Source organism: Myotis daubentonii, chromosome 12 (assembly GCF_963259705.1).
Source record: "Myotis daubentonii chromosome 12, mMyoDau2.1, whole genome shotgun sequence".
NCBI lineage: Eukaryota > Metazoa > Chordata > Mammalia > Chiroptera > Vespertilionidae > Myotis > Myotis daubentonii.
Window position 1 is genome coordinate 20,275,550 of NC_081851.1, and position 24,964 is coordinate 20,300,513.

Here is a 24,964-nt window from a genome sequence, read left to right on the forward strand (position 1 = left end):
GGATTTGAACAATCCCACTGGCATCAATGGCTGGATCTTCCGCACAGAAAATCAAGAAGCAAAGAGTGGCCTGGTGCTGGACTCTGCAGCAGCAGCAGCAGCAGCAGCAGCAGCAGCAGCAGCAGCACATATAGTAAAGCTGGAATGATGCAGAGGAGATTAGGGTGGCCCCTGCGCAAGGGTGACACTCAAATCAGTGAAGCGTTCCCTTCCCCCTAGCGTGTGACATGCTCCCCTGGCTCCCCTGGGCTGGGGCCCCTGCGGGTGGGGGTGGAGGGAGATGGGCGGGGGCTGGGGGGGGAGGGAGACGGGCGGGGGCTGGGGGGGGAGGGAGAAGGCGGGGGGGGGGAGATTTGGGCCCTGACCTCTTCCTGGGCTGGGGTCCCTGTGGGTGGGGGCAAAGGGAGACGGGCAGGGGCTGGGGGGGGGGGGGGAGGGAGATGGGCGGGGGCTGGGGGGGGAGGGAGAAGGTGGGGGGGAAGACTTGGGCGCTGCCTCACCCTTGCACAGGGCGGCCTCACACCTAGTCTTTAAAAAAAAAAAAAGAGTGGACTGAAATAACACAATAGATCAAATGGATTTAATTGGTATCTTCAGAGCATTTTCACCCTAAAGCAGTAGAATATACATTCTTTTTAAGTGGACGTGCAACATTATCTAGATAGACCACATGTTAGGGCACAAAAACAGTCTCAGTAAATTTAAGAAGATTGAAATCATATCAAGAATCTTTTCTGATCATAACTGTATAAAACTAGAAGTCAATTAGAAAAAACTGACCTACAAGTGATCTATTACTGAATTGTACACACCTAAAACCACCCATGCCCCAATAAATTTATTAACAGAGATAAAAGCAATGAAAAGCAAAAATGAATAAATAAATAAAAATTTGGGGATACATGGTGGTGAGAATTGCATGTCAATATACTTGATGTATACTTAAATGTGGTTAAAACTCTAAATCTTCTATTTATTTGACCACAATAAAAATTAGTAATTATAGGATTAAAAAGAAAAAAGAAAAAGAAAAACTATAAAACACAGAAAGTCTTGGAGGCTAATTAACATGTTACTAAACAATGAATAGATAACAATGAGATCAAGGAAAGAATGAAATAATACCTTGAAACACATGGAAATGAGAACACAACAATCCTAACGCTATGGAGCACAGGATAAGCAGTCCTAAGAGGAAAATTCCTAACATTACAGGCCTACGTCAAGAAACAAGAAAAATCTGAAATACATCATCTAACTTGACACTTAGAGGAACTAGTGCAAAAGAAAAACAAAGACACCATAAAGTGAGAAGAATAAAGAAAATAATAAAGATCAGAGCAGAAATAAACAAAGCAGTAAAAAACAAACATGAGATCAATGAAGCTAAGGCCATTGTGTGTCAGTGGTTAGAGATGTGGTCCACGGAACAAAGGATCATGCGTTCGATTCCCAGTCAAAGGCATGTACCTGGGTTGCAGGTTCACCCCTGCCACCTGTTGAGGTGTACATGTGTGTGAGACAACCATTTGATGTGTGTGTCTCACACTGATGTCTGTCTGTCTCTCTCTCTCTCTCTCTCTCTCTCCCCCCTCTCTTTCTCCCTTCTTACCTCCCTCCCTCCCTCCCACATCTCTAAAAAAAAATTCATTGGACAATATATACTAGGTGAGAATTAAAAGAAAAAATAACTTCTCAACAAACGCAGGTGCTGGACTGGATGGCTTCACAGTGCATTTCATCAAACAGTCAGAGAAGAACTAGCACCTGTTCTCCTCAAACTCATCCGAAACACTCAAGACAGGGGAAGCCTCCCAAGCTCATTTTATGCGTCCAGCATTCTCCTAATCCCAAACCAGAATAAGACTTTATAAAGAAAAAAAGTTATAGGCTAATATCCCTGATGAATGTAGATGCTAAAATCCTCAACAAAATATTGGCAAACTGGATCCAGTAATACATTTAAAAGATTACACATCAGGATGAAGTGGGATTTATTCCAGGGATGCAAGCTTGGTACAGTATCTACACATAAAAAACACGATACATCGTAAACAAAATAAAGAATCAAATTCACATGATTACAACAATAGACGCAGAAAGCATTCACCAAAACACAACACCTATTCATTATAACAACTCTCAGTGAAAATGTGAATAAAGGGAATTCACCTGAACATAATAAAGATCATGAAGAAAGAAGAAAGAAGAAAGAAAGAAAAAGAAAGAAAGAAAGAAAGAAAGAAAGAGAAAGAAAGAAAGAAAGAATGAAGTGGAAGAAAGAAAGAAAGAAAGAAAGAAGGAAGTGGAAGAAAGAAGAAAGTGAAAGAAAGGAAGGAAAGACAGGAAGAAGTTGAAGAAGATACAAATTAATAAAAGCACATACGGTGTTCAAAGATAGGAAGAATTAACAACGTTCAAATGTCCAATGACAATTCAGAGAGCTACAACAAATATCACAAAAATTTATATGGAAGTACAAAAAACACACAAAAAACACCAAAAAACCCAACACACACACACACACACACACACACAAACAAAACAAACAAAATAAAACCAAACCAATAGAGTAATCTTGAGAAAGAAGAACAAAGTGGGAGGAATCATGCTACCTGATAACAAACTATACTACGAGGCCATAGTAATAAATATAGTATGGTACTGGCATAAAACAGACATAAAGATCTGTGGAACAGAACAAAAAGTCCAGAAATAAACCCATACATTTATGGTCAATTAATATTTGACAAAAGACACAAGAATATACAATGTGGTAAAGATAGTCCACTCAAAAAATGCTATTGGGAAAATTGGGCACATAAGTGGAAAAATAAATGAATGCAGACTACCTTCTTACACCATATTGAAGAATAAACGCAGAATGGATTAAAAACTTGAAAGTGACATTTGAAACCGTAAAACTTCTAGAAGAAAATAAAGGCAATAAATTTTCATAGAAATATTTTTTATTCTGATATATCTATTTGGGCAACAGAAGCAAAAGAAAAACTAAACAAATGGGACTACATCAATCTAAAAAGTTGTTGCACAGCAAAGGAAACCACCAACAAAATCAAAAGACAACCCACTGAAGGGGAGAACATATTTGCCAATGATACATCTGATAAGGGTTTAATATCCAAAATTTATGAAGAACTTAAAAAACTCAACATCATAACAAAATTAAACAATCCAATTTAAAAATGAGCAAAGAACCTAAACAGACACCTCTCCAGCGAGGACCTGCAGATGATTATTACACAAAAAGATGCTGAGCATCACTAGTCATTACAGAAATGGAAATTAAAGTCACAGTGAGGTATCACCTCCCATCTGTCAGAATGGCTATCATCAATAAATCAATAAACATCAAGTGCTGGTGAATATGTGGAGAAAAGAGAACTCTCGTGTACTCTTGGTGGGAATGCAGATTGGTGCAACCACTGTGGTAAGCAGTATGAAGTTCCCTCAAAAATTAAAAATAGAACTGCTTTATGACCTAACATTTCCACTTCTGAGAATATCTCTGCAGAAACCTGAAACACTGATCGGAAAGGATATATGCAATGCTATGTTCACTGCAGCATTACTTACAATAGCAAAGATTTCACAGCAGCCCAAGTGCCCAGCAGCAGATAAGTGGAGAAAAGGCTGTGGTACATTAACACAACGGAATACGACTCACCCACGCACACAAAAAGGAAATGAAGGAAATCTTACCTTTGACAACAGCATGGATGGAGCCGGTGAGTATTATGCTAAGTGAAGTGAAGTAAGCCAGTCAGAGAAATACAAGTTCCTTATGGATTCACTTATATGTGGAATCTAATGAACAAAATAAACTACAATCAAAATAGAAACAGACTCATAGGTGCAGAAAACTGACTGAATACTGTCAGAGGGGAGGAGGTTGGGGGACTAGGGGAAAAGGTGAAGGGATTAAGCAAAGAAAAGACTTACAGACACAGACAGCAGTTTGGTGATTATCACAGAGAGAGGGGTGTGTGTAGAAGAGGGCTTAGAAAGGATAAATTGTGATGGAAGGAGACCTGACCTGGGGTAAGAGGGGAGGGAGGTGAGATACATAATTCAACATACAGGTGATGTATTACAGAACTGTATAGCTGAAAGCTACATGATTTCATTACCAATCTCACCCCAATATATTCAATTTAGAAAAATGGGCCATTGTGGCACATGCTACAACCTGGATGGACCCTGAAGACATGATGCTCAATGAAATAAGCCAGTCACAAAAGGACAAATAGTGTGTGATCCCACTCTCATGAGGTCCCTAGAGCCATCAGAGTCATAGAGGTAAGATGGAGGGTACCAGTAATGGGGGAGTGGATGCAGAGTTGTTGTTTAGTGGGGACAGAGCTTCAGTTGGAGAAGATGAGAACAGTGATGGAGCCGATGGTGGTAACGGCAGCACAACAATATGATTGTTAAGTTGTGTTAAGGACCAATTGACACCACTGGACTGTGCTCTGAAAAATAGTTAAAATGGTAAATTTCATTGTGTATATATTACTGTGATAATAATATACCAAAAAAAAAATAGAAGGCTCTGTCCTGGGTGTGGGAGAATCAGGTAGAGCTGTTTTCTATCGGCCCTACATGGGCAGTTGGGTCACTGTCAATATCCTGCTGTGAGATTTTTGTAAGATATTACTGAGAGAAACCAGGTCAGATTCCATGGGCTACCTCTGCGTTCTCTCTTATAAATAATGGAATCTACAATTATATTTTTAAAAGGTTAAAAACTAAAAGGGGTGACAACCAGATTTGGTTGTCTTGCCCCAGGGAATCTGGTCCAGCAGGTCCACTTGGGGTCAGGGCTGAGTATAAGGAATTGCCCACAGGAACTGGTGGTCAGTGGGATTGAGGGCCACCATCCAGACCAGTGACCTACACAGCTAAGTTCTCATCCCATCATGAAGCTTCCACAGCTTTTAATACAGCTGCTGTGTCTCAGCCACCTCTAATGCGATCACTCGGGGGAACAGCTCCTTCACTGTGCCACCTGGTTTCTTAAGGGAGCTTCAAACCTTTTAACCATCTCACAAAACACAACACAGGTAGTGCAATCCTCCCACAGTGACCCTCTGCTTCATTAAACCACATCCACCAAGTGACAAGGATGGGCCTTTTGTGCCATTCCAGGAACGCTGGGCCAGGGTCTCGTCGACAGAGCAGATTCACTTCTCCGTGCCTTGGTTGGGACCTGGGTACAGGGCCCAGGAGTGACGCAACCCAAGGACAAGGATGAAGGAAGGCAGCATTGTCCTTGGAAGCAGGTGCCTTTTAATCATCTACAGATCTCAACTGTAGAAAAGATACCTATGCCCTGTTAAAGGTCAGGAAAGATAAATAGTTTTTCTCTTTGTACTCGACAGAGTGGTGCTCAAAATGAACTAAAAATAATACCCTGTCTTCATATGCTCTCTCCTTCCACAGATGGCTCCAATTTTCCTGTCAACTTGAATGCGAGATGGAAGAAGTAATGCTGGTGGATGAAATCAACACATCCCTATTTTAAGGGGTGAAACGTAGATGAGAGACAGAGTGTCACTCATTAAAGTTTTGGTACTTTACTCTGTGGTCAAGTAGGGAGTTTGTAATTGTCCATCCAAACCTGTACCATTAGGGTAATAATGTAGGGCTGTCATGAAGGCCTTTTCAGTGTCTGTACCCCATAAAATCTTGCTCTTTTTGGTCCATGATGTGGGCCAGGGAGCCACCAAAGCTCATCCTCTGCACGCAGTGACTCAGGGCTCTAGGGCTCCCCTGGCTTGTGGATTTAGCTGGCAATGAGCACAGCTCAATGGTGTAGAGGTCGGGCAGACGAGTGGTGTCAGGATGGCCTGGGAGCAGCCACTCATGGCTATCCTTGCCTCTGGCCAGAGCTGATTCACATGGTGAGAGAGGCTCAGAAATGCAGAACAGCACAAACTCCTTGCTACTTGGCACACAGGGCAGCACGCTCACCCTCTTGTTCCTTTACCTGTGCAGCCAGCCAACTCAGTCACCTTCAGGAAGAACATCCAGAAAGAATAATAAAATGAAAGTACCTCATGCCAATCCACATAGCACTTCCAAGTACTAAGAGTAAAAACTCACTGTCCATGCATTTCTACAGAAAGGCTACTTGCTGTCCAGACCCATATTCTTGCTCTTTTTTCTTCTTCTCAAAAGAAGAAAACACATCATTCTGGAGCCATCGAGATGGAGCAGATCAATGGCCAGCTGTCCACCCAGTGATGTCAACCATGGTCTCAGAGAGAATAGTATCTGTGGACTCCAGAGAGAGCAGCAGTGGGCTGAGTGGGGAGAGAATTGAGAACTTGACCAGTGACCAGCACGGTGGTGAGCTGATTTGTCTTGAAGGCAGTGAGTCTTAGCACTGCTCTGTGCGCAGGACGGGAATGACTCAGAGAGGACTGGACCAGGGGCCTGTTGGAGCCAGAGTGGCGGCTGCCCTGGACCCTTCCCCCTTCTCTCCTGGCCGGGCCCTGGACTCCAAAGTATTGTGGTGACCCCTGATTATTTTTCTTCTTTTTCTCTTGCCAGTTTTCCTTGAAAACCATCCTGTTATATGAAGCTTCCACACAGCTCATGGGTGGAGAGGAGTGTAAGGTTCTGAGAGAACCAGAGCTTCTAGCAGAAGGACCAGTAAGGTGGCTGAAATCCAGGGAGAGAGGAGCTGTGGGTGAGCTGGACCCGCACAGAGCACACCCTGGAGGCCAGCATAGGCTCTGCGCATGCTGATGCTGAGGTCACCCCCGGAGCTGCTGAGACACAAGTGACTCTGAACTTCATATGCTCCACAGCCTTACACAGGGGGCTCTCACCTCTGACACTCCGTGGTGGGAAGACAGACTGTGGAGCCCCGTCCAGCAGGGGCAGCACATCCATCACCAGCCTCATGTGAAGTCTGGAAGGAGAAAGGATCTGCATGTGAACAGGCACAGGGGTCAAGTGCAAGGGGCCAGGGCAGTAGAGCCCCAGCCTGCAGACCCACCACACCCTGCACTTTAGTTCCAAGTACAAGCTCTTTTTTGCAATGGTAACAATTGTAGATTTGACTTTGAAGAAAAAATAACCCAAATTACATTAGAGATTTCAATTTTGGTTTGTCACATCTTCAGTACATGTTAGCTGAACCCATTGTGGTAGTCATTTCACAATGTAGGTGAATCAAACCATCCTTTTGTCTGCCTTAAACTTATACAGTGGTGTATATTGATTATTTCTCAATAAAGCTGGGAAAAATAAACAGTGCCTTAATAAACAGGAAAAAAGTGGTTATAGATGCAGTGGAATGAAAACACCATAACTAAGAGAAAACAAATCAGGATACACACATTAGAAATAGTATCATCTTGCCCTGGAGGCGTGCTCACTGGTTGAGCCTTGATCTATGAACCAGGAGGTCATACATGGAGTCCCTGTCAGAGTGCATGGGTCTCCATCCTTAGTAGGGGGCATGTAGGATGCAGGTGATGAATGATTCGTTCTCATCATTCATATTACTACCTCTCTCTCTCCCTCTCCTTTCCTCTCTGAAGTCAATACAACATATATTAATATAAATGAATTAATAGTATCACCTCAAAATGGTATCTAGATATATAAATGTACGAAAGACAAAAGGAAATACTTTGAAATGTTGACAGTGGTTAACCTTGGATAGTGGAAAGAAGTGATTTCCTTTATACTATTCTTTTTAAAATTCTAATGATCCTATATTATTTTGATAATGAAAAAAATCTTCTAAAAAACATTTAAGTAATTTTTTTGGTGTAAAATGCAGTTTGCATCCATGTTCAGTGACCATCCACTTATCTTTGAGAAGCTTAAAAAGTGCTTTGGGTTGTGAAATATCCTTTAAAATGCATTCTTGCACTCCAACAGCTCCTGAATGAGAACACTGGGCTTTGGAGATGCTGGGTCTGCTTGGAAAAAATAATGAGCAGGGGTTGGAGGCCCGGTAGGGGATGGGGCGGGTCAGCAACGCTGAAGAGAGGCTCTTAGGCAGGATGCCTCAGGGTCCACAGCTCAGGCTGTATTTGAAGAATTCCTCATTGGAAGGCTGATATCTACAGTAAAGTTTCAGATTTGATAAACTTAGGACATGAGCCACAGTAACTTTTTTTAAAATGGTTTTTGCCGTTCTTATTGCAAAATCTATATATATAAAAGGCTAATGTGCTAAGGATTCCACCACCTGACCACTCGCTATGAAGAGCACTGACCACCAGGGGCAGATGTTCAATACTGGAGCTGCTGTGACCTGAACTGGCCATTTACAGAGGAAGGGCACTGCGCACCCAGAGTCCACAAGCAACACTCCGCTTTTCCCAAGTGGGACACAGGCCCCGCCACGAACCCATGGCACAAAGCCCACAGGCCAGCCCAGCACAGAAATGGTGGCTGTGGGCACCAGGTAATGATGTCACATAGTAATGCCAGGCTTCCTCTCCCTAGCGACTAGCCTCCTTGGAGTTTCTTCACCCATTTGCTTTTTAGCCAGGTGCAAACATTTTACACTTTCACCAAATGTCTTTTAAGTGTTTTCATGTGCCTCATCTCATTTGATCCTCACTGAAGTCCCGGAATAGGTAGAGAGGAGACTTGGTAGAATCCTGTTTTTATTTCATTAGCCAGAAAATGGAGGTTTATAATGTTTTAAAAATTGACCCAACTGAAAAGAAGCAAGAAATGGTAGAACCTGAACATGACTTCAGGTTTTCTCACTGCACGGAATATAGTCAAACAGGGCTATAGTTAAATATTTCTCTCTTTGTTATCTCTGCATGATCCACAATAATAATCTACTTTCATATTGGTATTTATGCTGTTTTGCTGGCAATATCCTGAAAAAGAAATTGGGGCACTTCACTAGGCTGGAAAAAGTTTACCTAATCAGAAAGCAGGTCTAAGTAAGTGAGTATATATATATATATATAAAATCACTGGCGCCAGTTGCATGTGTTTCCATCTGTCATTGTTGATCGTGAATTTGGTATACACTTCTATTATTGAGAAAGGGCAAATAGTGATCTTACAGTATTTCTTCTAATTAATTTCCTTTCAATGTGCACGAATTCATGCACTGGGAATCTAGTAATTAAATAATACTATCAAGACTCCTAAGAGAAACATATATATACAGAAAAGATTTTTAAAGGATTCAGATCTCCGAAGTCACAGCTCTATGGTTCTAACCTCAACTGGGTCTATAGAGGCTGACAGGAAAAATAGAATGAGCACTTGCCCTGGGTTCTCATTTGATCTCTGCTATTAATAGCTTGTGGTCTTGGGGATTTCACTTACCCTTTCTGGGTCTCCTAGCTGCATCTATAGGATGAGGGTAAAATTAGACCTCTTAAATAAGGTTTCTACAAACGCTTCAAAAAATAATTGTAGGTTCAGATTTCTACAATGTTCCTAAATATCTCAGCAATATAAAACTTTTCCTTGTTTTAAACTTTGTGGTACAAAACTTCACAAAAATGTAAACACAGTTTTATAATACTACTCATTTCAAAAATATACAATCTCTATAAAACTTATCCTATAACATTTTGGTAGATACTATTAAACATTTCTTAGTAACTGTACTATAACCCAAATTAGTAAATTTAGCATTATCTTTTTAAAACATCAATTGCATATTCTTTGTATTGGTGTGAAAAGGCTCAGAAAATACAGATGTGTTGAGCACTATATGTCACTTGTATTAAAATTCAACAAGTAACTTTCCAGGTATGGAAAACTTCAGCTGAAGCCAATTTTTGGGGTGTAAAAATCAACTCTTGTAAACATCAAATTAAAATGTGGCTGTATTTTCTGCCTTAAAAGTTAAAAAACATAAGAGTTGTTATTTAACTCACTCAAATGGTTTGTGAAGCTGAAATACTTCCACGTAAGGTCTGCCCCATCCTGACATTAGTTTAGTGCAAGGACTGAGAGCCACATGTCACCTATTCTCTCCAGTGAGGAAGGGAGCTGTGTGTGAATCATTCCTACCACTAAGCCCCTCGGACAGCCAGCTGCTAGGCAGCAAGGATGCCAGCCTCAGCTCGCAGGTGGGAGAAGTGCTGCCATCTCTCTCAGAACACTTCCAATCTCTGCCCGAGAAGGACAGGCCCTACCAGCCAAGACCAAGTCAGGCCACTGCTGGGCTCTAAGTAAAGACTGACGATTGTCTCTACCTCTTATTTCTTCTGAGACCAAACCAACCAACCTCCCATGCAACCAACCAACCTCCCACCCAACCAACCAACCACCCACAACCAACCACAATTTAATCATCATCCTTGCACTGAAGCCACTGCTGAATAAACACCAAGTTGTATATGGGCTCACGTGGTGACTACCCTCCAAGACACATATTCCCAGGCCTGGAATAAGCTCTGCCCCTGCCCATTTTTTTCCCTCAGCTCGACTCTCCACCCTCCCCCGCTCACCCCTGCCCCCCCCCACACACACCCTATTTGACCAGGTTGTTAACTTTCTAGGGACTACAGATCTGTCTTGTCCCCTGGCTTGAGACACAAGCCCCAGAGAAGCAGGACACCTCACTGCCTGGCTTAATAGACAGGGGGCCCTGCTGGGGTCTGGCTGGAACTCTGTCCCCAGCTGCCACCTGTCAGCTCAGCAGCCACAACTCCTCCAGGTTCAGGGAGCACATGTAACCTGCCCCACAATGACAGGAGACCAGACCACACTGGGGCTATTGGTCTCTCACTGGGGCTCTTGGTCCCAGGTTGCAACTTGATGGAACCTCTCCACTCTCCTGCTTTCTCCCAGGAACCAGGGGCTGGCCAAGTCCCACCCTTCGGGAAAGTGACTCCTTGGCTGCCCCCACAGAGCAAGGCCCAGGGGAACCCCAATCCTCCAAGCGTTTTAAATACCTGACAAGCCCAAGTTCACCCTTGGAATGAGCCCTTCCCGCCCACAACAGCCACTACCCCGTGGGACACTCCAAGTCCCAGCACCTGGGACAGCCATGGGCAAACTATGGCCCGCACGCTGGATTTGGCCAGTGTGAAATAATAAAACTACAAAAAAAAAAAGACCGCACCATTTCATGTAATGATGTTTACTTTGAATTTATATTAGTTCACACAAACACTCCATCCATGCTTTTCTTCCGGCCCGCCAAGAACCCATTGTGGCCCTCAAATCAAAAAGTTTGCCCACCCCTGTTCTAGAGACAACTGCCTTTCCAGCTCACTTGAGTGGAGAAGGTCAGGAGACCAGGATGTCTCTCTGTTGCTTCCGGTTCTTCCAACGCTCTGGGCAGAAGAACGCCCAGGGCAAGAGATGTTTCTGTTGCTGGGGAAACAGGTGCAAGCACCACCACCAATAGCCCTCGCCCTCTGGCACGAGGCACACACAGGTAACCAAGGGCAGGCCCTTTCAGCTCACACTTGGGCGCCAACTGGGGGTCACACCTGGGGAGCCCACACCTCTTGCCCCTCATCCCTGCTGTGTGCATGTGTGTGTGTGTGTGTGTGTGTGTGTGTGTGTGTGTGTGTCCGGGATGGTGAGGGGAAGAAAGCGGGGGATGAGGGATGCTCATCCTGGGCTCAGGAGCAGGTTGGTAAGTGTCAGAAGTCTGGAGGGTGTTGGAGGGTGTGTCATGTTCACTGCCCAGGTCATGGCTCACAGGAAGGGAAGCTGAGTGCTGGGGTCGGAGCTCTGCTACCCACTTGTTAAATCGCAGGGGTGCTCAAGGGGTCATCAACTTCACTCCCTGCCTGGAGGTCTTTGCAGATGCTCCTCTCTGCCTGATCTGGGGAGCAGAATGGGTGGTGGGCATCTTCCCCACTGGTAATGCCCGGGGCCCCTGATGCCTCCTGGCCCAGTAGCAGGCTCTGTCTATGCAGAGCTCCAACAAGGGCAGCATCGAGGAGCTGGCTGACAGGTTCACTAGGCCCTCAACGGGTACAAAGTACAAGTGTGTCAGGACAGGAAAACTGTCCAGTGCCAAACTGAGATGAGAGCTGGCCCACACCCAGGACCCTGAGGTGACTGGGGTGGGACCAGAAGTCAGACTCAAATCTGGGGCCTCAAAGTTCTCACAAGTCCACTCCCAAAGTGATCTGTACCTTCAATCCTCCCGACCAGCTCCCTGGTAGGGGAGAAAAGCAGTCATTCTTCCTGTGCTTCTTGGGATCAGAGAAAAGGCATCTGTTGCTGTCTTTGCCTCATGCTCCTTTCAACTGATGAACTCCCTGCCCCAAGTATCCTGTGGACCAGCCCCAGCCTGACTGTCCTTGTAAGCCTTCTCCAAGCCTTACAGATCATCCCACTTGATAGTGCTGTGTATTTAAAAAAGAAAAAAAAAAGAGGGGGGAAGAAGGGGTAGGGGGGTTAGGGGCATAGGAAGGGATTAAGTTCTTGAATACTTTTCTCTGCAACCTATCACCTCACAGAGGAAGACAAACCATTGCAGCGTGGCCAGCTCAGGAGCTGTGGCCTGACCCAACTCCATATCATCCCAACAAGGACAGAGTTTTCCTCAGTGATTCAGGCTTTCACTGTGGCTCCACCTTGACACAAATCAATTGTTGCTAGCTCAGCAGGGCTGCCAGGAACATCCTCACTGTGTCCTCACAGACTAGGTCTGCCATGACACAGGACCACAGATTGGGTGGAAGGTTCCTGATGCCTCCTGGCTCAGTACCCACTCTGTCTTTGCAGAGCTCCAAGGAGGACATCATTGAGGTGCTGGCCCATGGACCCGACTACACCACCTACGGGGTCAGGGTGCAGGTGCACCAGGCTGACGACACAGACCAGTGCCTGTCTGAGGTGAGAGCTGGCCTCGAGGGTCTCTACACCCACAACCTCAACAGAACCTGGCACTGCCCAGAACCCACACTCAAATCTGGGGACTCCCCGGGCACCCTCCCAGGACTCTCCCTAGTGTCCCACAGCCCCAAGACAAAAAAATGCGGACCCCCACGCCCCCCTCCAGCTACATGGGACAGTAGAGAGACGCTCCTCACATATTTGTAGCAATATCAGAGAGAGAAATGTCCTGTGACTTCACAGTGGACCATGAGCACTTGGGCATTTCGCTGTTTGTGTTGCTTAAACTACACTTGCCAGGTATCCTCTGGAGCACTCAGCTCCACTGTCCTTGCAGACCTGGTCCAGTCGGGGAGGTCGTTTGCCCAGCGATGCGGCCTTTCAGTGCTGATGGACATGGGCCTAATGCAGTTCAGCTGCCATGTCAGCAGTGCTGCCCGGAACACTGATGTGTGTCGGAACGGACTGTGTTAGGTTGCTTGCTTGCGCTGCCATAACATAGGGCCACACTGGGTGGTGTTAACAGCAGACATTCATTTCCTCACCATGCCAGAGGCTAGAAGTGAGAGATGGTGCTGTCAGCGGGGCTGGTATCTCCTGAGGGGGTCGCTCCTCAGCTTGTAGATGGCTGTCTTCTCTCTGTGTGTCACATGGACTCCCCTCTGCACTGCCACGTGTCCTCCCCTCCTCTTCTAAGGACACTGGTCAGATTTGATGAAGACCCACACCACTGAATTCACGTCACCTGAATGACTTGCTTGAAGACTAAAACTCAAATGCAGACACATAATTAAGTTCGAGGGGTTGCAAAGTCATGGGATTAGGGGTACTCAATTCAGACCACAGGACATGTAATGTCTCCAGCTGGAGATGGACGCCCACTGCTGGGGGAAGGACGAGCACGTGTAAAATTTGAATGGCTGCAGGCAGATTCCAAACCCAAAGGGCTGTGGCAGGGACGTTGCCAGCAGCAGTTTCTGATGATGGCTGCTGCCTTGCTCCCAGCCTGGCCCGGGAAATCTCACTCATTGAAAGTTTCACCTAGCCGACATCAAGGTGTCCAACTCAAACACAGTGTTCCGTCCCTGGCAATTGCCTCATGGGGACACTGAGGCACCTGTCACTTTACACCCACCACATGGATTACCTCCTCGACAAGTCCTCGGGTCAGATTCCTGCCCTGTGATCGCCTTTCTCCCATCTGCAGTCTCCAGGCATTTGCCACCTTGTGGAATCTGCCATCTCCATAATGAGGGTCTTAAAATGCCCTTTAATGTAAAAGGATAAAACATAACTTGCTCTTTTGAAGTCAAAGGCTTTCACAGGCCATATCTACCGTGTACACTGTTCCCACGTTGGGGAGGGACAACGTTCCCACACCCTTTCCACCCATGTCCGTACCAGGTAAGTCTCTGGTACCTGAGAAGGAATGTCATGCAGGACAGTACCCAGTTCTGACCTGCATGCCCTTGAGCAGGCATCTGATATTTCCTAAGCCTCTGTGTTCTCAGCTCTATAACAAGGACCTTTCTTCGGGACTCACAGGGCCCGGGCTCTTCATATACACTATTACTAAAAGGAGGTTGGTTGATCCTCAGCTAAAGGGAAGGCGGCGGGGGCGGGGGGTAAGATGCCGAGAAGGTGGCTATTGTATGAACATGTACGGAACTTCAGTGGCACTTTGAAGACCTAGAACCTTGTCCTGCCAGGACACTCCTGTCCCTCCTCTTGCACTCGTCCCAGTGGGGCTGGGACCTCCCGACTGAGCTCCAAATCTCCATCCTTGTGGGATTCACGGTCATGCCACTGACATGGATATCCTTCCTTCTCCCACCCAGTGTGCAGCTGAGGGAACTGGTAACCTGCATGAGTCCTGCAGGATGCAGGCCCTCCAGGAAGGCACCTCGGAGAAGGTGGCCAAGGCCATGGTACCAGCTTTCCCGGGGGGAATCGTCCCCCACGTCTCCACGCTGGCCTGCTACAGAGCCCAAGAGTTCCTGGACGAGCTTCTAACTAGGTGAGCACACACTTGTGACTCTGCCCACTGCTAGCTGTGAGGCATGAAAACGTCACCACATCTTCCCGAGTCTCAGGGTGCTCCTCTGAAAAGTGGGCTGCTGGGGGGGGGGGAAACCTCATAGCACTGCTGTGGGGACAAGCCATGGCAGGTCTCACCTGCTCCCTGGCTCTGCAGACAGGGTAGCTGGATGTGCGGCGGTTGTTGGTGGCAATTCTTTCACTCTGTCCCATGGAAAGAACTCTGACACACCCATCAGCGGCCTGTGGCATCGGAGGTTGGAAAAGCACATGCAAAGCAACCTGTTAAGCAGTGTGAGATTTCACCTAGCCGGTCCTGGTCCTTGGTGGACCACACTGGGGATTTCTGGGGAGAACAGGGGCCCAGGCCCACTCAGATGTATGGCATGCTTCTGGTGGGAGTTTCTTTACTCAAAAATGTGCACGCACTTTTGGAGACACTTAGCCTGACTCCAGGAATGAAACAGACACAATCCCTGGGCCTCAGTTCTGGGCAATGGGTCCAGCAGTCACGCTGTCCATCATTTGCAGGTCGTGTCCACCATCCATCAGGGCTGATGCGATCAGAGTGATTTTTCCATCTGGAGGCACACCTGCTTACAATGCCCGGGCTGACACACCGCAGGACCAAGTCATAAAGTGAGTGGTCTCCGGGTCCAGAGGGAGGGCCCCCAGAGTCAGCATTGTGGGGACTGTGGTGGGTGGAGGGTGCAGAGTGCCTGGCAGAACCCTAATCTTATACATCATCTGATTCCCAAGACAGGCCTGGGCTCTGGAGTCTTCTATTCCAGGAGGATAGGAGTCAAAGATGACAGTGGGTGGGGTCACGGGCCTTGTAGACCCAGAGGGGACGCTGTGCGGAGTTGTCCCTCACAGTCCCCTCCCACCCCCCACAGACCCACCCTGCTCTGCCTGCCCCCTCCATATCCATCTCCCCTGACCACGGTGGCCAGGCTCAGAACAGGACTGTGGTGAGCAGGATGCTCACAAGTCTGTCTCAGTCCTCAGCCCAGATGCCCAGGGCCTGGAGGGTGGGGGTGGGAAGTGCGCTGGACCTTCAGGAGAGCTGCCAGTGGGAAGAAGAGTCTGACACAGACTCCGTGTGGAACCTGCTGGATCCCACAACTGCTACAACCAGGACAGCCACACAGGGGCCGGGGGTGGCATGGGGCTGTCCCCTGGGTGGGCAAGGGGGGCCTGCACAGAGGCTCAGATCTAAACAAGTGTGCCATGGGAGGGCAGAGTGGAAGGAAAGACCAGGACTCAGACTCTGCTGCCCACCTGCCTCTCCCCAGGGCCTTTGCTGCGATGGTGGGGACCTGGCTGGACCACGTCCAGGGTTTGGGGCAGCCCCTTCCTTTTGCCTGCTTCGAGGTAGAGCAGGCCTTGGTGCCCGTCAACTCCCCCGCCTCACACCTGGTGGGCCACGCCCAAAATCTATGGTTGGCGCTGCAGCACCTTGAGCCCACCGAGGATACTCAACAAGGTGAGGCGGAATGATCATCTGGGCAGATCATCGGGGGAGGGCAGGCTCATGGGCTGGAGTTCCCTTAAAGGCGGTGGCATCATTCCTGTCTGCACTAAGTCACAGGAAAGCCAGGAGTGTGAATCAATCTGTCTCTTTCTCCTGCTCCAGGTCCACGCTCAGAGCTCCAGAGTTCTCCGGAGGCAGAGGAAGGGTCTGCTCACGGGCCAGAGCCTGGTCCAACGAGAGGCCCTGCCCTGGCCAGGCCTGGCCCGAGGCAGTACCTGAAGCCATTATGGAGCCAGCTACTGGCTGCGCTGGAAGCCTTCTCTCGTGCTGTCAGAAGAGTTCTAGGCGATTATCTTAAATAATTCAGAGGAATACATCCCAACTGTACATTTATAATAGTAAATAAGGATAATTTCTAAAAGTATCTACCTATTTATGTAGACTATGTCCCATTAAGTTAAATACTCCTTTTGATTAAATAAGGTTTATTAAAAACACGTGTAGACCATGTCTTCTCATGTACATATACATAATTCCATACATACACACACACACACACACACACACATGTACACATATATGCTGACATGGAAGGTGCTCACTGTATCATACAGTTTTAAAATAAGTTTTGAAACATTTAATTTCTTCTGATAACTACATATACACTGATAAAATGGGGAAATAAAGTCTGGAAATATATACACCAAAATGTTCACACTAGTGAACTGTCAGAAGTGAAACTACTAGAAGTGACAGTTTCTTCTCATGTTGCTTTATGTATAGGTTCTGGTTGACACAAGGATCATACCTCCAATATCTAGATAGACAGTGGAGAGCGGAAGGGAGAGACAGAGAACATAGATGAGAGGTGCACCAGCCCCCTCCTGCCCACCCCCGCCATGGAATTGACCGCAAAACCCTGCCACGTGCCCTCCCTGGGAACTGATCCGGAAACCTTTCAGTGCAAGGGGAGATGCCCATCCAATGAGCCCCATCAGCCGGGGCTAGACTCAGTATATATTTTAAAAAATACACTTTGATTGATTTCAGGGAGGGAGAAAGGGCGAGACAGAAACGTAAACCATGAGAGAGAAGCATTGATCGGTTTCCTCCTTCATGACCCCTATTGGTGATCCAGTCTGCATCCCGGGCCTGTGCCCTGACCCGGAATCAAACCAACTGTGAACTCCTGCCTGCTTCACAGGCGGACGCTCAACCACCGTGCCACACTGGCCAGACTCAATCATATCTTTCTAAACTTTCCCAAGTGCCAATTTGTCTCTTGAAATGGTCTCATGAAAGGAAAAATTACTTAATGGGGGGCATTCTACTTCCCTCGCCGTTTAGCTGGATTTGCCATTTGGCCAGAAACAGCCAGTAGACTAGCTCTCAACCATACTTAAAATCACTAGGGATAGCAAGAGCATTGCTTTGGTTGCAACAGGAGTAACTCAAAACAACTCCCCCCACTAAACACTTCCTGAATCATTTCCTTTCCTCCATGAGCCCAGAATTTAACTCACCAGTCAAACTCAGCTTAGGGAGAGGCAATGCTTCCACTGGAACAGGACGGTAGGGAAACAAGGTACGCAGCCCTGGTTCTACCGGAGGGGCCATAGTTCACTGACACCACCACTGGAACAATCTATAATTGAAACAAAAACCACCATGTCAGAAAATTCTAAGCAGAAAGGACAAAGGAATGCCACTGGTGAGTATTTCAAAAGGAGGCACGCTGTGCAAGAGGGATCCGTTCAGTGCTGTGGCCCAATCATCCAAAGCTCATCGTTCTCATGTGAGCAGCACTCTTGCTCTGAGGGGAGACACATTTCCTTTCTTTCATTTCATATTTGCTTTCAAGGCAAACCAGCTAGCTGGTCAATACACCAAGCCAACACTCCTCAGGTATCCAACAAAAGAAACCTAAATGTCTCAGTGAATTTTAAGTTTTACTAAATTAGAATTAAAAAAAAAGTTTCATTTTAAAGTCATATGCGGCTGCTGGGCTGGCGTGGCTCAGTGCTTGAGCGTGGACCCCAGAACCAAGAGATCCCCGTTTCATTCCCAGTCAGGGCCCGTACCGGGGTTGCGCCCTAGGGGCTATGGGACCTATGATGCTCTCTCATCATTGATGTTTCTCTCTCCCCTTCCCCAGCCTCCTCACCTCCCCTACCCCCACCCCCCGCTCTCTCTGTTCCCTTTCCCTTCCTCTCTCTGAGATCAATATAAACATATATGTTTAACCAGTTCTATGTGGATAATATGGACCCTATGAGACAGGGTACTTCAAAACACTAGGCAACCGTTGTGAAACAGTCATCCCTGAATCTTGGGATACCTTTCCTCCACAAGTCCACACAGAAGAAATGTACGGAGCCCTTAGTGATCACAGTAGAAACAGGAAGCTCACCATCCCACATGTCCCCACTGCCCTTCCCCTCACCACCTCCTCCTGGGCTGAGGCACCTCCTTCAGGAGCAGTTTGACACTAAACTGCCCCTTGTCTCTTGCAATTCGGCCCGTTCTGCCCAAGGGTTCACACAAGAGTCTCATAGTTGATTTCTGAGACACTAAGTTCCTCCCTGATATAAAGCACAATAGCGAGGAGAGGATTTTTCCCCCCTCTTTGATGCTGGGAGCTTATCCTGACATCACTGAGCAGCTGAATTCAATATTGGATCCACCTACCTGTGGACTTGTTCTTTTGTGAGAAAGACGAGTCCCTACTGTTAGCTTCATCACTATTCTGCTGCTTATAATTCTCAGCTTCCACACTGAATGAGATCCTTAAAACTCCTGAGGGTGGACAAGGGTGTAGCATTTCATGTTATTGCAAAAAAACAACAACAACAAACACGAAAACACAAAGAAAAAACGATGGGAGCAGAGAGCAGGACAGGGGAAAGATGGGAGATGCCAGAAAGAACACCAGCCTTCCATGGACTCCAGAGGGAGACGTCGGGATACAGGGCATGGCACAGCTCTAAGCTGGGCTGGCAGAGTGTGATGCCAATGAGGATCTCAAAGTGTGACCACAGAAAAGGGATGAGGGAGAGACAAGACTGCAAAAGAAGCTAAGGTCGGTCCATGGAGGGCCTGGACGGACATGCTAAGGATTTGGGACTCATTTCTAAAGGCCATAGGAGACCACTGTCAGTTTTCAGAAGAGACATGATCATATTGACATTTTCAAAAGATCCTTCAGGCTGCCCGTAGAGAATGCTTAGGGACCTGGCGATACTAGAGGTTGACAGGTCACAGAGAACACATGGGATCAGGAGGCCCTGAAGTCAATGTGGCTTAGTACTCTTGCTGCTCACCTTGATGGCTTCACACTAGAATCGTCGTACCAGGAATGTCAAGGTGGAAATCGATCCCACTCATGGGACTTGACAGCTTATGTCTAGATGTTACAATAAAGTAGCACGATATGCCGTATCTTTTCTCAGACCAAGACACTCTTAAAACAAAGTGAAGAACATACCAAAACCAAGATTTGCTAAAGCGGTAAGGAAAAGGGTGTGGATTCAGCTTCCAGACAGAGTAACAGGTCAGTGGCACAGACAGAGAAAGGGAAAGAGAGGCTGAGAGGAAGGAAGGGACCTCAAGAACTAGAGTACCAGAGAAGTGACAGGACCTGACACCCCATCAGCTGGGCTGTACTCTATGTTGTTTAGAAGCGAGTTTATAACATAGAGTCCAAACATAACAGAAATACAAGCAAATGTCACCATACTGTTCACAAAACTTTTAATGACACAGATGCTTACCTTGATGAAGTGTGCATACTTCTTTAGTTGTTCTGAAAAGCATTGTGTAATCCTTGCAGTAATGATCTAAGTAAAACTCCAATTTTAAGTCCCTACAACAACAAGAACATATAAAATACAAATAACTAGGAAGGTATTACAATATTCACCCCCAACAGTTAGCATTCATCAGTAGAATTTTCCCATTTAAAAACATACTCATGAGAAAAAAGATAATCAAATCCAAAGCCCCTTTATTCTATTTCTGGACTTTCCTGTGCCCAGTATTGTAAGTGCAACCTCAACTACTTTTGCTAGACAAATTTTATGTAGGTGAAACTACTGTAAAAACACTGTGATCTCGGTTCTCTTCTATTACCTATTAGTTGTTGATCTTCAACAAACCATCTCTAGAGCCTCAATATTTTCTTCCAGAAAATGGGGAAATACCAGTTAATTCACTGTGAAGTTTTAAAACTAAATAAAATATGTGAAAAATACCAGAGCCCGTTATTAGGGTTGGAAATCATTTCATTATAAAACAGTTTTCATCATAGTAATGATTTGTCCTAAGAGAAATAAAAAAAATTAAAAGTGCCATGTCTCAGAATACAACCTCTTTATCTCAAGGAAGATCACAAAGATTAGAAAATGTTCTGTAATATTAACTCAGACGTTGATATTTTTATTCCATTCAATTTTATTATCAAGGGTCACAATACCCAAGTGTGTGACCTTTAGAATTCGGTGTTTAAACAGAGTGCTGGCAAGGCTGTGAAAGTGCAGTGTTAGCACCATTTAAATGCAGACACAGAAGGCGACAGCACAAGTGCAGCAGAGAGCCCACAGCTGACCAAGCCTCATGGCCTTGGAAACACACTCTGACAGGTTTTCTCATCACTAATGGGGATCATGATTCCCTGGCCTTGTTGACAATTTATGTAGCTAAACTGCAATTCTCTGAACTGTAAGCACTACTAGAATGTAGGTATTGTTACAGCATAGCAAGTATTGTTATAGAACTTCCACCACAGTGCAGGCAGTCAGCCTGTCAACATGAAATGCTCTTCGGGTCACCCCCAGTGTTTACCATGTTTCCTGACTTCCTGCTGATCTTGGGACAAAGATGACTCACAAGCCCTTACATAGCCAGTATCTTCAAACAATTCTGTGTTTTGCAAAAAATGCTCTGGGTTCTTAAGGCCAATTTCTGAGTCACCTGAGCACTCCTGGAAGTTTTCACTCTACACTCAGTATTTACCTTGCCAACTGAACAAGGGGGGGGGGTCAACAAGTGAATGAATTCCTTCTCCCATCAGAGTATTCCATTTAGGCTCCTCAGAGACCCAGTGAAGTAGGAAAAAGATTGCAGGTATGTGAGAGAAGTGTAGAAGAATCCAGACTGAGATTCTGTGACAAGTCTTCATCCTTGATCTGAGAAACTTTCCAAAGGATTGAGACATAAAGATCTGTTCAAAAGGTAAGACTCAACCTTCTGGTGGTGGTCTGAATTCAGTAAATATTCCCAATCCCGAGAAGAAACAGATTGATTTTTTAAATCATGCCTCCTTGTAATTAGGGGGGTGGGAGTGATCAAGGAGGGGTCGATGGGGGGGAAAAGGAGACATATGCAATACTTTAAACCAGTGTTAAACTCAACCTTCCTAATGCTGCGACCCTTTAATATAGTTCCTCATGTTATGTTGACGCCCAATTTCACTGTTACAAATTAAACATAATTAAAGCATAGTTATTAATCACAAAAACAATATGTAATTATATATGTGTTTTCCCATGGTATTAGGCGACCCCTGTGAAAGGGTCATTCGACCCCTAAAGGGCTCACGACCCACAGGTTGAGAACCGCTGCTTTAAACAATAAAAAAAATTCATTTAAAGCAATTCAAGTTCCATTTTCACATTAAGTTGATCTAAGAATATGAAAAAAAAAATCCCAATGCTGGCCCAGCAGGTGTGGATCAGTGGTTGAGCATCAATCCATGAACCAAGAGGTCATGGTTCAATTCCTGACCAGGGCACATGCCCAGGTTTCTGGTTTTATTCCCAGGAGGGAGTGTGCAGGAGGCAGCCAACTGATGATTCTCTCTCATCAAGGATATTTCTATCTCTCTCCCTCCCCCTTCCTGTCCCTAAAATCAATTAAAACATTTTAAAAATTAAGTAATCACAATGCTGGAAAATGAAAGGAATATCAAAACACCTAAATGACTTTAGTGATCTTCTAAATCCTCTGTTGTCATTTCCAGTCTCCAAAGCACTTTCTCCACGAGATTTGAGGCTCTTTGTTGTCATTTCCACAGTCTCCACAGCACCTTCTCCAGAAAGAGATGTGGGACTCTTCTTTTAATGAATAATATAAAAATGCTTAGAGAAAACCACAATTATTCATTTTGTTTTGAACAAGAAAAAAAGAGGTATACATTTGGAATCAAAAAGTTCAATAAAATTCCAAAAAGAAACTTATTGTAGACTTTTTCAGACTTACCCTGTGATATGATAAATGCCTAAAATTAAAACAAAATGCTTATCTAAGAATTGCATCTAAATAATAGCCTATTAACAAATAATATCTAAATAAGAATTGTGGTGAGCTAGAAGGGGACAATAATAAAAGGGGGGACATCTATAATACTTTCAAAAGGAAAGATTTTAAAAATAAATAAATAATTATGACATATAGCTATATACTATCTTCTCACCAGTTCAACACATGCACCATGGGAACTAAAAAAGGTAAAATAAAATTAAACAAATTAATGATAAATATTATACGAAAAGATAAACTATGTGTGTAAATAAATTTTAAGAAAAGAGTAGACAAAAATTTAAAAATCTACTAGATAGAAGCCTTGCCACAAAAGTGACCTCAAACCGTGGCTCAACCTGTATTGACCTTATGTCCTTTATAAAACTAGAGATTACCAGAAGAGCTATTCATAACCTACAGGTTTCTTAATGATCTTATCATTCTTAGACAGTCAGAAAAAAATCTTTAGAAAAACTAAACTTTCCCTTTCATCTTGCAAAACATAAACTAGGAAATGCAGTTCAACTTTCACTAGCATGCCTAACAATCACTTGAAATTATTTAATGGTATTTTATGGGTTTTTTAATTGTGGTTAAATATACATAATGTAAAATTTACCATTTTAACCATTTTGTGGTGTACAAATTCAGTACCATTAAATACATTCATTCATAAAGTTGTGTAACCTCAATGCTATCCATTTCCAGAACTTTTCCATTATCCCAAACAGAAACTGCCAATTCAACAACTCCCTCTTTCTCCCTCCCTCAGCTTCTATTATATTTTCTGTCCTTATGAATTTACCTATTCGAAGCAAAGTACCCCATGAAGGTGGAATTATACAGTATTTATGTTATGTTGGGTATAACATCCTCAAGGTTCATCCATGTTGTAGCACATCTCAGAATTTCCTTCATTTTAAAGGCTAAATATTTCATTGTATTCGTATACCACATATTGTATATCCAGTCATCTCTCCATACACACTGGGGTTGTTTCCAATTTCAACTATTGTGAATAATGCTGCTATGAACACTGGTGTTCGACTGAGTCCCCGCTTTCAAATCTTTTCTTTTTATTTCAACATTTTTTATTAAGCTATTACATATGTCCTTATCCCCCCATTGCCCCCCACCCCACTCCCGTTCATGAACTCACTCCCCTGGGTCTGTGTCCATTGGTTATGCTTATATGCATGTATACAAGTCCTTTGGTTGACCTCTATCCCTTACCCGCACCCTCCCCTATGTTCCCTCTGAGGGTTGAGCATCTGATTGATGCTTCTGTCTTTTGTGTATATATACTCAAAAGGGAAATTGTTGGATCATATGGTAATTCTAGGTTTAACTAACCCCCCCCCACTAATTTATCTTGAAATTTATTGTTGAAATTATTATAGATGTCCCTTTCTATCCCCCATTGATCCCCTCCACCCTGCCTAGGTTTAATATTTTGAGAAACAGCAAATGGTTTCCCGTAGTGGCATTTTTTTACTTTTCCACCAGTAATCACAGGGTTCCAGTTTCAACATCCTCACTTATTTTTTTCATTGTTTAATATATCAGTCATCTCAGTAGGTATGACATGGTATCTCACTGTGGTTTTGATTTGCATTTGCCTAATGATTAAACATGCTGAGCACTGTTTCATGTGCTCATTGGCCATTTAGAGAAATGTCCGTTCAAGCCCTCTGTCCAGTTTTAAATTGAATTGTCTGATCTGTGGTTGTTGAATTTAGGAAAACCCAGCATTAGAGCTGCACTCCCACCTGAAATGTCCCAAATCTATGCTGTACCTATTATTGACTCAGCTTCCTTTTATGAAATCCCATCCTCCAAGTCTCTAAAAGCAGATAGTATTTTATTTTTATTTTTTAAATCTATATTGTTGAAAGTATTACATAGGTCCTCCTTTCCCCGCATTAATCTCTTCCGGGCCACTCCCATCCCCACCCCAATAGTATTGTCATACTCTCCCTTACTCCTGATGTCTCAGGACTTGCACATTCCCTCAGCTCTGTCTCTCATCTCTGTCTTCTCTCTTCAGAGCCAATCTTTTCCCCCTGAACTATCATAGAACAGTATCCTTGACAACAGTCCCTCTACTCTCCAGCCAATACTACACATCCTACACACTGCCACCGAAGTCATATCTTCTCAAAATACAGAACTGAAGATGTACTTTCCATTTTAACAGCCTTGACAGGCTCCTTCTGGGTACAGTTTAAATTTCAAGTTCCCAGGTACAAACAAAGCCCTTCAGTTTGGATCCACTCAGCACCTGCAAGCATCTCTCCACACCCAAACCCTGTGCACATCCATTCT

The 24,964-nt window shown here is 44.9% G+C and overlaps 1 non-coding gene across 1 annotated transcript; it reads left to right on the plus strand.

Annotated features, from left to right (window-relative positions):
* Window positions 1-112: 112 nt before the first annotated feature.
* On the plus strand, window positions 113-216 carry LOC132214018 (U6 spliceosomal RNA). Its single transcript, XR_009448123.1, has one exon. It is a non-coding gene; the product is annotated as a U6 spliceosomal RNA (small nuclear RNA).
* The last annotated feature ends 24,748 nt before the right edge of the window (window positions 217-24,964 follow it).